Below are 16467 nucleotides of genomic sequence, written 5' to 3'. Positions count from 1 at the left end.
ATGACACTGAAAGAGATCAAACCTAACTGACTCCATCTTGCTTCTAACCTTTAAACTGTCCTTGTTCATTCCTGGGCATAGGATGAACTAACCTTGGGAAGGAATTTAGTTTATGATTTGACTCTGAAACAAAATTGATAATAGCCCTTTCCCAAAAGACCCCCTTCTTGCCTGGGGACCAGTCTGCCTTTGTAGGACTAACAAATTAGCTACAAGATTAGAAACTACAGTTTAGTGGGGTCATGCAGCTTTTGGCTGCAAGAGTCTCAGCCTCCCCAGACTGCTCCTGGGGATAACCACACTATTGTAAAACCTAAGATCAATGTCTGAGATGTTTTCAGACCCTGCACTCGATGCAGCTGACACCTCCCAGACCAGTAATCTGCCATCCCAGCCAGGTACAGAAGACAGCAAGAAAACCTCACTTTGACACCCCCGTGATTCTATCTCCAACCTGACCAATCAGCACTCCCCACTTCCTGAGCCCCTACCGGCCAAATTACCTTTAAAAACTCTGATCCCTGAATGCTCCAGAGACTGATTTGAGTAATAATAAAACTCTGATCTCCCATACAGCCGGCTGTGCGTGAATTACGCTTTCTCCATTGCAAGTCCCCTGTCTTGATAAATTGGCTCTGTCAAGTCAGTGGGCAAGGTGAACCCGTTGGGCAGTTACACATTCAGGTCCTTAACATATAGACCAGTGCTCTACCCTCTCCCCACCACATCTCCCATTCCAGTGCTCCTCTGTGTGGGGTCTAAGGCTGGGCAAGGCAGAGTCTCTTTGGAGCAGCCTGAGCATTTATTCACTCTTCCATTCCTTTTGCGAGTGCTTATCAAGGTCTGACTTAGATTAGACACCAGGGATGCAGCATGAATAAACACAGTAAGAATTAAAATGATTTATTTGTCCAGAGGTGGATGAGAGGCAACAGACAGTAAAAGAACAAATAACATAATTTTAGGCAGAGTGACTACAATGGAGAAAAGGAACCAAGCAAAAGTGCAGAGTATGGTGTTTACGTCTAAAGCAGCAGGAGAGGTAGAGAAGGGGACATCTGAGCTAAGATCAGCCCAAAGGCACTGACTGAGCATGGAAAGATCTAGAGGAAGCCATTTCTGGCAGAAAAGCACAGAAAGTACAAAGACCCCAAGGAAAGAAGAAGTTTGACGTTCTGAAGGAATATGAAAAAGCCACTTGGGTCTAATGGAAGAAGTAGCTCAGAACTTAAGGGAAAGATGCACAGAGCAGAAAAGGATGAAGGAATAGACCACAGATCTTGGGGGCAAGTCCAGGAATTCTGATGTGCAGACAGCAGGAGTCCTAAAAGGAGAAAAAGGGACAGCTGAAATGGAGGCATCGGCTAGTCAAATTACAGAAGAAAACTTTCATGACATGAAGAAAACGCTGTGTCGGCCAGGCGCGGTGGCTCACACTTGTCATCCCAGCACTTTGGGACCCTGAGACGGGTAGATTGCTTGAGGTTAGGAGTTTGAGACCAGCCCGGCCAACATGGTGAAACCCTGTCTCCACTAAAAAATACAAAAATTAGCTGGGCGTGGTGGTGCGCACCTGTAGTCCCAGCTATTCTGGATGCTGAGACAGGAGAATCGCTTGAACCTGGGAGGCAGAGGTTGCAGTGAGCAAAGATCACACCACTGCACTACAGCCTGGGTGACAGAGCGAGACTCCCTTTCAGAAAAAAAAAAAAAAAAGAAAGAAAAGAAAAGAAAAAAGAAAACGCTGTGTGTAGACGGGAGGAACTGTTCACATTCCCAAGAAGGATGAAAGAGAAAGACTACAGTAAAATTCTTAAACTCCAAGGAGAAAGAGACCATTATACAAGGTTCTAGATAGATAAAACAAATTACATACCAAGGAAGAAGGGCCAGCTGGCCTCAAACTCTTCCCCGTAACACAGGTGCACTATCGGCCCACCTAGGCCCAGCTAAAGGACAGTTGTCATGCCTGGAGAGAAACGATAACCATAAATGGAATGAGTTAAAAATAGTAGAATGTCCAAATTACCAAGGGGAAACATAAAATGAATGACAGTTTAATCAAAGAGAGCAAGAGAAAGAGGAAAATATTAAGTTGACCCTATGAAACTGCTAATACTCAACTGTTTTAACCTACAAAAACAGTAGTTTCATATAGGTCAACTGAATAAAAATATAAAACTGCAATGTAAAAAATAACCTAGGCTGGGTACAGTGGCTCACGCCTGTAAGCCCAACACTTTGGGAGGCTGAGGCGGGCAGATTATGAGGTCAGGAGATCGAGACCATCCTGGCTAACATGGTGAAACCCCTTCTCTACTAAAAAAATACAAAAAAATTTGCTGGGCGTGGTGGCGGGCGCCTGTAGTCCCAGCTACTCGGGAGGCTGAGACAGGAGAATAGAGTGAACCCGGGAGGCGGAGCTTGCAGTGAGCCGAGATAGCGCCACTGCACACCATCCTGGGCAACAGAGCGAGACTCCATCTCAAAAACATAATAATAATAATAGTAATAATAATAATAAATCTAAATTATGGGACTGGGCACTATGGCTCTCACCTTTAATCCCAGCTACTCTGGAGGCTGAGGCAGGAGAACTGCTTGAGCCCAGGACTTGAAGTCCAGCCTGGGCAACATAGTGAGATCCTGTATCTTAAAAAAAAAAAAAAAAAGAATTTATGGAATGAGCAAAACTAAACATCTTTATCACAGTAAATAAATCCTGAACTCCCTTTAAAGACACAGAGACTGGATTAGAGAAACAAAACCCAGCCACATGCTATTTGTAGGATATTTGAGACCACATGAATAGAAAAGGCTGAAAAATAAAGGAGTGGGCAGAGAGATCAGGCCAGCACAAACTAGAGGAGAACAGGAGTACACATGAGAAAAGGTAGGAGTTAAGGTGACAGGCATTGAGCAAAATAAACAGGGCCACTATCTAACACAGAAAGAGACAATTTATGAAACAGACATGGCCGGGCACTGTGGCTCACATCTGTAATCTCGGCACTTTGAGAGGCCAAGGCGGGCAGATCACTTGAGACAAGGAGTTCAAGACCAGCCTGGCCAACATGGCGAAACCCCATCTCTACCAAAAATACAAAAATTAGCCGAGCGTGGTGGTGCATGCCTATAGTCCTAGCTACTTGGGAGGCTGAGGCACGAGAATTGCTTGAACCCAGGAGGCGGAGGTTGCAGTGAGCTGAGATCATGCCACTGCACTCCTAGGTGACAGAGAAAGACTCTGTCTCCAAAAAAAAAAAAGAAAAGAAAAGAAAAAAGAAACAGACATAAACTATACATAAACGATATAATAATAAGTTCAGGTACACCAGATATGCAAAACATTTTTTAAAAACAGGAACTACACAGGGATGATGGCAACACTATTATAACATATTGCCTTAGAATTCTAGCAAATATTTCCAAAGTATTTGGCTTTGGAGGAAAGAAAAGAGTCCTAACGAATATAATAAGAAAAGAAAATGGCATGCTATAAATATTGGAGAGAAAGACATTAAACTATCTCTTTAGTTAATGCCATGATTGCAAATCTAGAAAATCCAAAGGACTTTCTTGAAAATTATTGCAATTAATAAGATAAAATGTTAAGGTGATAAATACAAGAAAAACACACGAAAAAAATAGCATTTGCTACAAATTGGCCCCTAGAAATGAATAAAAATGAGAAAAATACTTAATTTACAAATATTTAACTAAGAACAAAAATATAAAATATTGTTTTTGTTTTTGTTTTAGTTTTTGAGACAGAGTCTCGCTTTCACCCAGGCTGGAGTGCAGTGGCATGATCTCAGCTCACTGCAACCTCCTCCTCCCAAGTTCAACTGATTCTCCTACCTCAGCTTCCTGAGTAGCTGGGACTACAGGTGTGCACCACCACACTGGGCTAACTTTTGTATTTTATGAAAAGACAGGGTTTCACCATGTTGGTTAGGCTGGTCTTGAACTCTGACCTCAGGTGATACACCCACCTCAGTCTCCCAAAGTGGTGGGATTACAGGCGTGAGCCACAGTGCCTGGCCGAATGTTCTTTTACATGTCTTTTGGTGGACACACCATTTGTTTCTGTTGCATATAACTCAGGCTATTTGGATCCTTCCACCGTCATCCTTGACGTGTTGGATTCTGTCCTCAGGCTTATGGCCCTTGCTTTGAAAGATAGCTGCATCCTTTCCAAACATCATATCAGTATTCAAAGTAGGAGGTAGGCTGGCCCCAGCCACATCTATCCCCTTTATGAGGTAAGTAAATGCTTTCCCAGAAGCCCCAGCAGACTTCCATTTATTGTTCACTGACCAATGACTCAGACTTCTCAGGCTCACAAGGAGGTCAGGATTTGTCTATTACTTGGGACTGGACACTTACCCTCCTGGACAAAATCAAGATTTGTTAGCAAAGAAGGAGAAAAGGGTATTAAGAGGCAATGGACAGAACCTCACAACATGAAAAGATGTTGAAACTCATCAGAAGGCAAGGAAGGGACATCAAAGTAAGCAGTGTAGCAATGACAAAACTATGGAGAGAATAGGACTTCATCAGGGTGAAAGCAGTGGAGTGTACCTTGCCACCGAAGATCTTTTATTTACTTCCAGAGAGACTTAAGGCGGTTTGAGATAAAACCAGGAGATATCAGTTATGATGGTTTGGAGGAAAAGAGTAAACCGGCAGTGTAAACAAGGGCAGGGCATTTGTGAGTAGTTGAGAATGGAGAATAGGAGTATGACTAGACAGAATATAGTAGGGATGACAGGTTTTTGGGGCGCAGTCCAAGTAGTGGGGGTGACTACGTAGAGCCCTGTTGCAAAAAGTAGGGTAAGGATGAATAGACTTGATAGAATGAAGGGATGTATTAGGCTCATAAGAGTTATTACTGTTTTTCAGAAATGTGAATGAGTTTAAAGGAAGTAGGGGAGAGTACTTGCGACTTCCAGGAGGAAGAAGAAAGATCAGGCTGGCTGTCTGATGGGCACAGCTTTATTCTGGAATGGTGAACCCAATGAGGAGGGTCCTGCAGGCAGACGGCAGTTGGGGTACTACAGATGGCTAAGTAGGGTCCAGTCCATCAAGGTTGTAGAGTTTGAGGGGTCAGAATTTTAATAAGAACTGATCGTCTAGCTAGGGTGTCTTTATATGGCGGGGAATCTGGAGTAGGCAAGAGAAGCAGCCTGGTGAATTTCCTGGCTAGACTGCTTGAGGACTGGAAGATAGTCGCCTAGAGGGCTGGTGTCTGGGACGAGGCTGGGGCTGAGCAAGAAAGTACATCCATATAATAGTTTAAATGGACTGTACCCAGTAGCATCTCGAGAACAGGCTCCAATTCTGAGAAGGGCAAGAGGTAAAAGAGCAGCCCAGTCCTTTTTAAGTTGGAGGATAAGCTTAGCGAGGTGTGTCTTTAAAATACCATTAGTTTGGCCAGGCGCAGTGGCTCACGCCTGTAAGCCACTTTGGGAGGCTGAGGCGGGCAGATCACAAGGTCAGGAGATCGAGAGCATCCTGGCTAACACGGTGAAACCACATCTGTACTAAAAAAAAAAAAATAGAAAAAATTAACCAGGCGTGGTGACAGGTGCCTGTAGTCACAGCTACTAGGGAGGCTGAGGCAGGAGAATGGCGTGAACTCAGGAGGCAGAGCTTGCAGCTGCACCGAGATCGGGCCACTGCACTCCAGCCTGGGCAACAGAGCAAGACTCTGTCTCAAAAAAAAAAAAAAAAAAAAAAAACCATATATATATGTATATAATTTTATATATATATATATAATTAGTCCATTCTACCTTTCCTGAAGATTGAGGATGCTAAGGGGTATGAAGGTTTTGCTGAATATCAAGAGTCTGAGAAACTGCTTGGGTGATTTGACTAATAAAGGCCAGTCCATTATCGGACTGTATAGAGATGGAAAGGCCAAACTGAGGAATCATGTCTGACAGAAGGGAAGAAATGACCGTGGTGGCCTTTTCAGACTCTGTGGGAAAGGCCTCTACCCATCCAGTGGAAGTGTCTACCCAGACCAAGAGGTATTTTAGTTTTTTGACTCGGGGCATGTGAGTAAAGTCAATTTGCCAGTCCTGGGCAGGGAAATGCAGGGGCAAATTCCCGAGCTTGATGTGTAGGGAAGGGAGAGGCCTGAACAATCCCTGAGGAGTAGTAGAACAGGAGATGGAACACTGAGAAGTGATTTTTTTTTTTGAGGATAGATTTCCACAATAGAAATGAAATGAGAGGTTTTAAGAGGCGGGCTAGAGCCAGGTGTGGTGGCTCATGCCTGTAATCCCGCACTTTGGGAGGCTGAGGTGGGTGGATCACAAAGTCAGGGAACATCCTAGCTAACATGGTGAAACTCTGTCTCTACTAAAAACACACAAAAAAATTAGTTGGGCATGGTGGCGGGCACCTGCAGTCCCAGCTACTGGGGAGGCTGAGGCAGGAGAATGGCATGAACCCAGGAGGCGGAGCTTGCAATGAGCCGAGATCACCCCACTGCACTCCAGCCTGGGCGACAAAGCAAGACTCTAGAGGTGGGCTAGCGGCTTGTAACCTACATGGAAGAGGTTATGAAATGACGACAGAAGAGAATCGGCCTGTGAGGCTGGAAGGAGATATTTTTCTTGGTCTAAGAACCATTTGCCTTGTGTGGGAAGAGATTGTTAGGTGAAAGTTTTAGTGGGAGAGTAGGCGAGAGTGACCAATGAGAAGGAGAAAAACTGACTATGAAGGACAGAAGTTAGAATGCTAGCTGCTTGTTTAGCTGTCTTATCAGCATAACTGTTGCCTTGAGTGATGGGATCTGATGCCTTTTGATGGCCCTTGCAGTGAATGACTCTGTGGAAGTAAAGCGGCCTTGAGAAGAGTTTTTATTAAAGAGGCATTAATGATGGAGGACCCTTGCATAGTGAGGAAACCTCTTTCAGCTCATATAACAGCATGTTAGTGCAGAATATGGAGGGCATATTTAGAGTCAGTATAAATATTGACACGTAGTCCTTTTGCAAGAATAAGTGCCCGAATTAAGGCAATGAGTTCGGCTTGCTGAGAGGTAGTGGAGGGGGGCAGAGCAGTAGCCTCAATGATAGATGTGGAAGATACTATAGCATAGCCTGCCTTTGCTGGTGAGTGGTGATTAGGCCTGGTGGAACTGCCATCAATAAACCAAGTATGATCAGGGTGAGGAACAGGAAAGAAGGAAATATGGGGAAATGGAGTGAATGTCAGGTGGATCAGAGAGATACAGTCATGGGGGTCAGGGGTGGTATCTGGAATAATGTAGGAGGCCAGATTGAAGTCTGGGCCAGGAACAATGGTAATTGTGGGAGACTCAACAAAGAGTGAGTATAGCTGAAGGAGCTGAGGAGCAGAAAGTATATGCATCACGTGTGAGGAATAAAATAGATTTTGGAAGTTATGAGAACTGTAGAGAGTGAGTTGAGCATAGTTTGTGATTTTGAGGGCCTGTAGAACTATTAGGGTGGCAGCAGCCACTGCACAGAGGCATGATGGCCAGCCTAAAACAGTAAGGTCAAGTTGTTTGGACAAAAAGGCTGCAGGGCATGGTCCCAGTCCTTGTGTAAGAATTTTGACTGTACAGCCCTGCACTTTGGCTGTGTGTAATGAAAAGGGTTGGGATGAGTCAGGGAGAGCTAGTGTGGGGCAGTCTCTAGCGCTGTCTTTAAGGAATGGGAAGAGGAGTGGGGAAAGGATTTAGGATCTATGGGGTCAGCTAGGTTTTTCTTTGTGAGTTTATATAATGGTTTTGTTAGGACAGCAAAACCAGGTATCCAAAGGTGAAACTATACAACCATGCCCAGAAAGGAAAGGAGTTGTTGTTTTCTAGAAGGGGTTAGGGTTTGGGAGATTAGCCAGACACAATCAGCAGGGAGAGCATATGTGTTTTTTTTTTTTTTTTTTTTTGAGACGGAGTCTCGCTCTGTCGCCCAGGCTGGAGTGCAGTGGCCGGATCTCAGCTCACTGCAAGCTCCGCCTCCCGGGTTTCTGCCATTCTCCTGCCTCAGCCTCCCGAGTAGCTGGGACTACAGGCGCCCGCCACCTCGCCCAGCTAGTTTTTTGTATTTTTTAGTAGAGATGGGGTTTCACCATATTAGCCAGGATGGTCTTGATCTCCTGACCTCGTGATCTGCCCGTCTCGGCCTCCCAAAGTGCTGGGATTACAGGCTTGAGCCACTGCGCCCGGCCACACGTGTGTTTTTATGAAGAATTATGCCAAGATAGGTAATGAGTGAGGAAGAAATTTAGGCTTGACTGAAGTAATGCGGGCTGTCCCTGAAGCCTTGTGGCAGTACAGCCCAGGTAAGTTGCTGAGGCTGATGGGTGTCAGGGTCAGTCCAGGTAAAAGCAAAGAGGGCCTGGGATGAGGGGTGCAGGGGAATACTGAAAAAGCATTTTTAAGATCAAGAATGGAATGGTGGGTTGTGGAGTAAAGTATCGAGGACAAAAGAGTGTATGGGTTGGGCACCACAGGGTGGACAGGCAAAACAATTTGGGTGATAAGGTGCAGATCCTGAACTAACCTGTAAGACTTGTCTGGTTTTTGGATAGGTAAAATGGGGGAATTGTAAGGAGAGTGTATAGGCTTTGGAAGCCTCCTATGCTGTAGCAGGCAAGTGATAACAGGCTTTAACCTTTTTAAAGCCTGCTGTGAGATGGGATATTGGTGTTGAGTGGGGTAAGAGCGATTAGGTTGTGTTTTTTTTTTCCTTTTTTTTTTTTTTTTTGAGATGGAGTCTCACTCTGTCACCCAGGCTGGAGTACAGTGGCACGATCTTGGTTCACTGCAAGCTCCGCCTCCTGGGTTCATGCCATTCTCCTGCCTCAGCCTCCCGAGTAGCTGGGACTACAAGTGCCTGCCACCACGCCCAGCTAATTTTTTGTATTTTTAGTAGAGATGGGGTTTCACCGTGTTAGCCAGGATGCTCTCGATCTCCTGACCTCGTGATCCACCCGCCTCGGCCTCCCAAAGTGCTGGGATTACAGGTGTGAGCCACTGCACCAGGCCGAGTGATTAGGTTTTAATGGGATGATAAGGAGTGCGTGATTGGTCACCAAGGTAGGAGTAGAGGTATCTTATACTTGCGGATTAAGGTAGGGAGACACAAGGGGAGAATGTGAAGGAGGCTTTGAACTGGGGAAAAGGGCAGCAATGAGGTGTGGCTATAGCCCAGGAATAGTCAGAGAAGTAGATAATTTAGTTAGAATGTCTTGACATAATAAGGGTACTGGCTAGGTGGGAATAACTAAAAAGGAGTGCATAAAAGAATGTTGTTCAAGTTGGCACCACAGTGGGGGAGTTTTAAGGGGTTTTGAAGCTTGGCTGTCAATACCCACAACAGTTATGGGGGCAAGGGAAACAGGCCCTTGAAAAGAAGGTAATGTGGAGTGGGTAGCCCCCATATCAATTAAACAGGGTATGGACTTACCCTCCACTGTGAGAGTTACCCGAAGCTTGGCGTCCGTGATTGTCCAGGGGGTTTCTGAAGCGATTGGGCAGTGTCAGTTTTCAGCCACGAAGTCAAGCAGGTCTGGGAAGGAGTCAGTCAGAGAGCCTTGGGCCAGAGCTTTAGCGGCTCTAGGAGTGGCTGCCAGGCAAGCTGGGCAGTCTGATTTCCAGTGGGTCCCTGCACAGATGGGACACAGCTTGGGAGTAATCCCAGGCTGTGGGCACTCCTTGGCCCAGTGGCCAGATTTCTGGCATTTGAAGCAAGATCCTGATGGAGGAGGTCCTGTAGGAATGCCTGACCACTGTAGCTTAGGTGTTTTGAAGTTCTTATGTGCTGGAGGTACAGCTGGATTTTGTCTCACAGCAGAGGCAAGTAATTGTAACTCAGAAATGTGTTGCTGTCTGGCTGCCTCCTCTCTATTACTGTACACCTTGAAGGCAAGGTTGGTTAATTCCTGTTGTGGGGTTTGAGGGCTGGATTCCAATTTTTGAAGCTTTTTTTTTTTTAATGTCAGGAGCTGACTGTGTGATAAAATATTGAGAATGAGACAGCCTTCTGACCCTTCAGGATCTAGGGCTGTAAAGCATCTCAGGGTTGCTGCCAAATGAGCCATGAACTGGGCTGGGTTTTTGTCTTTACCTTGGGTAGTTTTTTTTAAGTTTATCATATTAACAGCTTTGTATGCTGCCTTTTTAAGCCCTTCAACTAGGCAGGAAACCATGGAATCTTGCCTAGCTATACCTGGGGAATCTGCCTGATAGTTTCATTGGAGAGTCTCTCGGGGAACTGCTCTAATGCCTTCTTGGAGGTCTGGCTCATGAAGCTGGCAGTTGTCAGCATGAGACTGGGCTAGAGAAAAAACTCTTTCCCGTCCATCTGGGGAGAGGGTAGAAGTTAGGATGACATTTAAGTCACTCCAGGTTAAATTGTAGGACAGAGTTAGATATCAGAATTCCTGTATATATTTAGTGGGATCTGATGAGAAAGAGCCAAGATGCTGGCTGATTTGGGAAAGGTCTGATAGAGAAAAAGGCACATGTAACCTGACTATACCTTCAGCTCCAGCCTCCTCTCTAAGAGGAAATTGTTGGGCAGGTGTGGAAGAGCTAATCACAGAACGAAACTGTAAGCCAGACCAAGTATGAGGAGGGGAGGTGATAGAAAGGTTGTAGGGTGGAGGAGCGGAGGCTTAGGAAGAATTGGAGCCTGATTCAGCCTGGTGAAGAGAGACCTGAAGAGGAGCAGTTTGGCGAGGAGGGGAGAGGTCAGATGGGTTGGTAGAAAAGGAAGATTGAAAGGACTCAAGAGCTTGGGGTGGAGACTGAAGGAACAGATAGGAGAGAAAGAAGGAAGATTTGGGATGAGTCACATTGGGAGCAGAAACTAGGGAGGGAATGAAGTGTGAAAAATGCCTGGATGTAAGGCACCTCAGAGCATTTGCCCATTTTTTGACAAAAATTATCTAGGTCTTGTAGGATGGAGAAATCAAAAGTGCCATTTTTTTGGCCATTTAGAGCCATTATCAAGTTTGTATTGGGGCCAAGTCGTGTTGCAGAAGAAAATAAGACACTTAGGTTTTAGGTCAGGTGAGAGTTGAAGAGGTTTTAAGTTCTTGAGAACACAGGCTAAGGGGGAAGAAGGAGGAATGGAGGGTGGAAGGTTGACCATGGTGAAGGAGGCAAGCCTAGAGAAAAGAGAGGGTAGAGACACTTGGGGTGGGGGGTGATGGGTGGTACTTACCACCCAGAGGAGGTGGTACTTGCCACTATGGTGAAGGATCAAGGCTGGCATCCCCACGGTGATCAGACACCTCTGAAATGTGGGTGAATAATCAGGCAGGCATCCCCATGGTGATTAGACACCCAGGGAAGACTGTCCTCCCGAATCCTTGACCAGCGCCGGAGTTTTGGGTTCACGGATAAAACACATCTCCTCTGTCTCTACCAGAAAAGAAAAGGAACTGAAATTGAGGGAAGGGAGAGATTGAAGGGTGGTACAGAAATTGAAAGGAGAAATAAGTTGAGGAATAGTGAGAGAGGTTGGAGAAGAGGGTAAAAAGAGGCCACTTACCCAATTTAAAATTGGTGAGATGTTCCTTGGGCTGGTTGGTCTGAAGACTGGAGGTCATAGGTGGATCCTTCTCATGGAGCAAAGAGCAGAAGGACAGGGGATTGATCTCCCAAGGAAGGTCCCCTGATCTGAGTCATGGCACCAAAATGTCACACGTGTCCATGTGAAGAGACCACCAACAGGCTTTGTGTGAGCAACAAGGCTATTTATTCACTTGGGTACAAGTGGACTGAGTCTGAGAAAGGAGTCAGCAAAAGGAGTTAGGGATGGGGCAGTTTTATAGGACTGGGGAAAGTTACAGTTAAAGGGGGTTTTTCTCTTGCAGGCAGGGGCAGGGGTCACAAGGTGCATGGTGGGGAGATCATAAGACTCATTGTCCAGAAGAAGAATGTCACGAGGTTGATCGATCAGTTGGGGCAGGACAGGAACAAGTCATAATGGAATGTCTTAAGGTTGGTTAATCGGTTAAGACAGGAGCTGGAGGCCAGGCGCAGTGGCTCACACCTGTAATCCCAGCACTTTGGGAGGCCAAGGTGGACGGATCACGAGGTCAGGAGATCGAGACCATCCTTGCTAACATGGTGAAACCCTGTCTCTACTAAAAATGCAAAAAATTAGCTGGGTGTGGTGGCGGGTGCCTGTAGTCCCAGATACTCGGGAGGCTGAGGCAGGAGAATGGCATGAACCCAGGAAGCTGAGCTTGCAGTGAGCTGAGGTCCTGCCACTGCACTCCAGCCTGGGTGACAGAGCGAGACTCCGTCTCAAAAAAAAAAAAAGACAGGAGCTGGCTGTTTCAATTCTTTTGTACTTTTTTTGGTTGCCTCAGGCCATCTGGATGTATATGTGCAGGTTGGGGCTCAGAGGACTGACACCCAGGAGGTGGATGTTGCAGTGAGCCGAGATTGCACCACTGCACTCCAGCCTGGGCGACAGAGTGAGACTCTGTCTAAAAAAAAAAAAAAAAAAAAAAAAAAAAATGAGTAACAGGGCCGGGTGTGGTGCTCACGCCTGTAATCCCAGCACTTTGGGAGGCTGAGGCGGCCAGATCACCTGAGGTCAGGACTTTGGGACCAGCCTGACCAAAATGGAGAAACCCTGTTTCTACTAAAAATACAAAATTAGCCGGGCATGGTGGTGCATGCCTGTAATCCCAGCTATGCAGGAGGCTGAGGCAGGAGAATTGCTTGAACCCAGTTGTGGTGACCCAAGATCGTGCCATTGCACTTCAGCCTGGACAACAAGAGCGAAACTCCATCTCCAAAAAAAAAAAAAAGGCCGGGCACGGTGGCTCACGCCTGTAATCCCAGCACTTTGGGAGGCCGAGGCAAGTGTATCACAAGGTCAGGAGATCAAGACCATCCTGGATAACATGGTGAAACCCTGTCTCTACTAAAACTACAAAAAAAAAAAAAAAAAAGAAAAAAGAAAAAAAAGTTAGCCAGGTGTGGTGGTAGGCACCTGTAGTCTCAGCTACACTGAGCCCAGATTGTGCCACTGCATTCCAGCCTGGGCAACAGAGCAAGACTCCATCTCAAAAAAAAAAAAAAAAAAGAGAGTAATAGGCCAGGCACAGTGGCTCACGTCTGTAATCCCAGCACTTTAGGAGGCTGAGGTGGGCGGATCACTTGAGGTCAGGGGTTTGAGACCAGCCTGGCCAATGTGGTGAAACCTTGTCTCTACTAAAAATACAAAAATTAGCCAGGTGTGGTAGCACACTCCTTTAATCCCAGCTACTCAGGAGGCTGAGGCAGGAGAATTGCTTAAACTTGGGAGGAGGAGGTTGCAATGAGCCAAGATCACACCACTGCACTCTAGCCTGTGTGACAGAGCAAGACTCTATCTCAAAAAACAAAAGAATAACAGTTGCCAGGCGTGGTGGCTAATGCCTATAATCTCAGCATTTTGGGAGGCCAAGGCGGGTGGATCACTAGGCCTGGAGTTTGAGTGCAGCCTGGCCAACATGGCAAAACCCTGGCTTTACTAAAAATTACAGCCGGGCATGGTGGCTCACGCCTGTAATCCCAACTCTCAGGGAGGCAGAGGCAGGGGGATAGCTTGAGCCCAGGAGTTCAAGACTTGCCTGGGCAATATAGCGAGACCCCATTCTTCACATAAAGGGGGGCGGGGAAACAGTGTAAAAAATACAAAAATTGGCCAGGCACAGTGGCTTATGCCAGTACTTTGGGTGGATCATAAGGTCAGGAGTTCAAGACCAGCCTGGTCAACATAGTGAAACGCTGTCTCTACTAAAAATACAAAAAATTAACCAGACGTGGTGGCAGGTGCCTGTAATCCCAGCTACTTGGGAGGCCGCAGCAGGAGAATTGCTTGAATCCAGGAGATGGAGGTTGCACTGAGTGGAGATCGCACCACTGCACTCCAGCCTGGGTGGCAGTGCATGACTCCATCTCAAAAAAAAAAAAAAAAAAAATAGGTGGTGTGGTGGCACAAGCCTGAAATCTCAGCTATTGGACTGAGGCACAAGAATTGCTTGAACCAGGAGGCAGAGGTTGCAGTGAGCCAAGATCACACCACTCCACTCCAGCCTGGGTGACAGACCAAGACTGTCTTTCTCTCTCTCTTTCTCTCTCTCTCTCTATATATGTACATACATATGTACCTATGTACATATATACATATATGTACACACATATATATATGACATAATATATAAGTCGCTTTATTACCAACAGACTAGCAAAAATCAAAAACAGCTGCACCAGGCTGGGCGCAGTGGCTTACACCTGTAATCCCAGCACTTTGGGAGGCTGAGGCGGGTGGATTGCCTGAGGTCAGGAGTTCATGACAAGCCTGGCCAACATGGTGAAACCCCGTCTCTACCAAAACTACGAAAATTAGCCGAGTGTGGTGGTGTATGCCTGTAGTCCCAGCTACTCGGGAGGCTGAGGCAGGAGAATTGCTTGAACCCGGGAGGTGGAGGTTATAATGAGCCGAGATCGCACCACTGCACTCCAGCCTGGGTGACAGAGCAAGACTCTGTCTCGAAAAAAAAAATAAATAAATAAAATAAAAAATAAAAAGCTGCACCAACTCTTGCTTTCAGGAATGTGAGAAAAAGGATGCTTCCAAACACTGTTGACAGAGGTAAGATTGGCTACAGCCTTTTTGGAAAGCAATTTTGCAAACTCCAGTAAAATAAAAATGCATATACTTCAGGGTCCTATAATTCCAATCTTGGGACTCTCACTTATAGAAATAAAAGCACTAAGATGGCCGGGCGCGGTGACTCACGCTTGTAAACTCAGCACTTTTGGAGGCTGAGGCAGGTGGATCACAAGGTCAGCAGATTGAGACCATCCTGGCTAACACAGTGAAATCCCGTCTCTACTAAAAATAGAAAAAATTAGCTGGGTGTGGTGGCAGGTGCCTATAGTCCCAGCTACTTGGGAGGCTGAGGCAGGATAATGGTGTGAACCCGGGAGGTGGAGCTTGCAGTGAGCTGAGATCACGCCACTGCACTCCAGCCTGGGCAACACAGCAAGACTCTGTCTCAGAAAAAAAAAGGGATTGAGATATGAGCAATATAGTCAGGGATATTTATTGCTATATCAAATGTAGTGGAGGGAAAAGCCTGCAAAGTGATGGCCCATCCACAAGGGCATGGTTGGAGACATTTTGGGATCTCTATATTGTCATGGTTACTACATTGTGTAACAAATTACCTCAAATTTAGTGGCTTATAACAACTTATTTTGCTCACAAATCTGCCATTTGAGCAAGATTCTATGGAGACAACTTTTCTCTGATGCATTAGCTGGGGAAGCTTGCAGGCTGGGGTTGGAATCATCTGAAGGCTCCTTACTTGAAGTCTGCCATTTGAGGCTGGCTGTAATCTGAGAATTTAGCCAGGACTGAAAACCTGCATGTGGCCTCTCCTGGACTTCCTCACAACATGGTGGATAGATTCCAAAGATGATTATAATAAGTGAGAGCAAGTAAAGTGGAACTTCTGATACAGGGCAGGCGAGCCCCAAAGTGGAGCTTAGCCCATGAGGGTTCTTGGCTTTGCCCAGGAAAGAATTCAAGGGCAAGCCAGAGGTAGAAGAAAACAGCTTTGTTGAAGAGGTGGTGTTATGGCTCCATGACTGCTCCTGCAGAGTAGGGCTATCCCTTGGGCAGAGAGTAGCAGCTCCAGGCAGTTTTGCAGTCCTATTGATATCCACTTTTAATTGCATGCAGATTAAGGGGCTAAGCAGAAATCTCTAGGGAAGAGGTAGTAACTTTTGGGTCATTGGATCATTGCCACGGAAAGAAGCAGTAACTCCTGGGTGTTGCCATGGCAATGGTAAATTGACAGCACGTTGGTGGGCATGTCTGAGTGAAAGTCTCTTCCTCCCCAGACCCTGTTTTAGCTAGTCCTCAATCTAGTGCAGTGTCCAAGCCCCACCTCTGGAGTCAAGTCTCACCTCCTACCTAAGTTCTTTTTTTTAAAAATAGAGACCTGGTCTATATGTTGCCCAGGTTGGTCTTGAACTCCCGGGCTCAAGTGATCCTCCCACCTCGGCCTCCCAAAGTACTGGGATTACAGGCATGAGTCACTGTGTCTGGCTCCTCTTTTAGTTCTATCAACTTTTCTTTTTTTTTTTTTTTTTTTTTTTTTTGAGACGGAGTCTCGCTCTGTCACCCAGGCTGGAGTGCAGTGGCCCGCTCTCTGCTCACTGCAAGCTCCGCCTCCCGGGTTCACGCAATTCTCCTGCCTCAGCCTCCCGAGCAGCTGGGACTACAGGCGCCCGCCACCTCGCCTGGCTTATTTTTTTTTTTTGTATTTTTAGTAGAGACGGGGTTTCACCATGTTAGCCAGGATGGTCTCGATCTCCTGACCTCGTGATCCGCCCGTCTCGGCCTCCCAAAGTGCTGGGATTACAGGCTTGAGCCACCGCGCCCGGCCTCTATCAACTTTTCT

At 46.3% G+C, this 16467-nt stretch overlaps 1 long non-coding RNA gene across 1 annotated transcript; it reads right to left on the bottom strand.

The window, feature by feature from the left end:
• Window positions 1–914: 914 nt before the first annotated feature.
• On the bottom strand, window positions 915–16154 carry LOC140709860 (uncharacterized). The gene is made up of 5 exons (XR_012090644.1): window positions 11544–16154; window positions 11214–11413; window positions 2560–2652; window positions 1877–1969; window positions 915–1324 (listed from the first exon to the last, which is right to left on the bottom strand). It is a non-coding gene; the product is annotated as an uncharacterized lncRNA (long non-coding RNA).
• Between the last annotated feature and the right edge of the window lie 313 nt (window positions 16155–16467).

Source organism: Chlorocebus sabaeus, chromosome 22, assembly GCF_047675955.1.
Source record: "Chlorocebus sabaeus isolate Y175 chromosome 22, mChlSab1.0.hap1, whole genome shotgun sequence".
NCBI lineage: Eukaryota > Metazoa > Chordata > Mammalia > Primates > Cercopithecidae > Chlorocebus > Chlorocebus sabaeus.
This window is presented reverse-complemented; position numbering and strand designations above follow the sequence as displayed.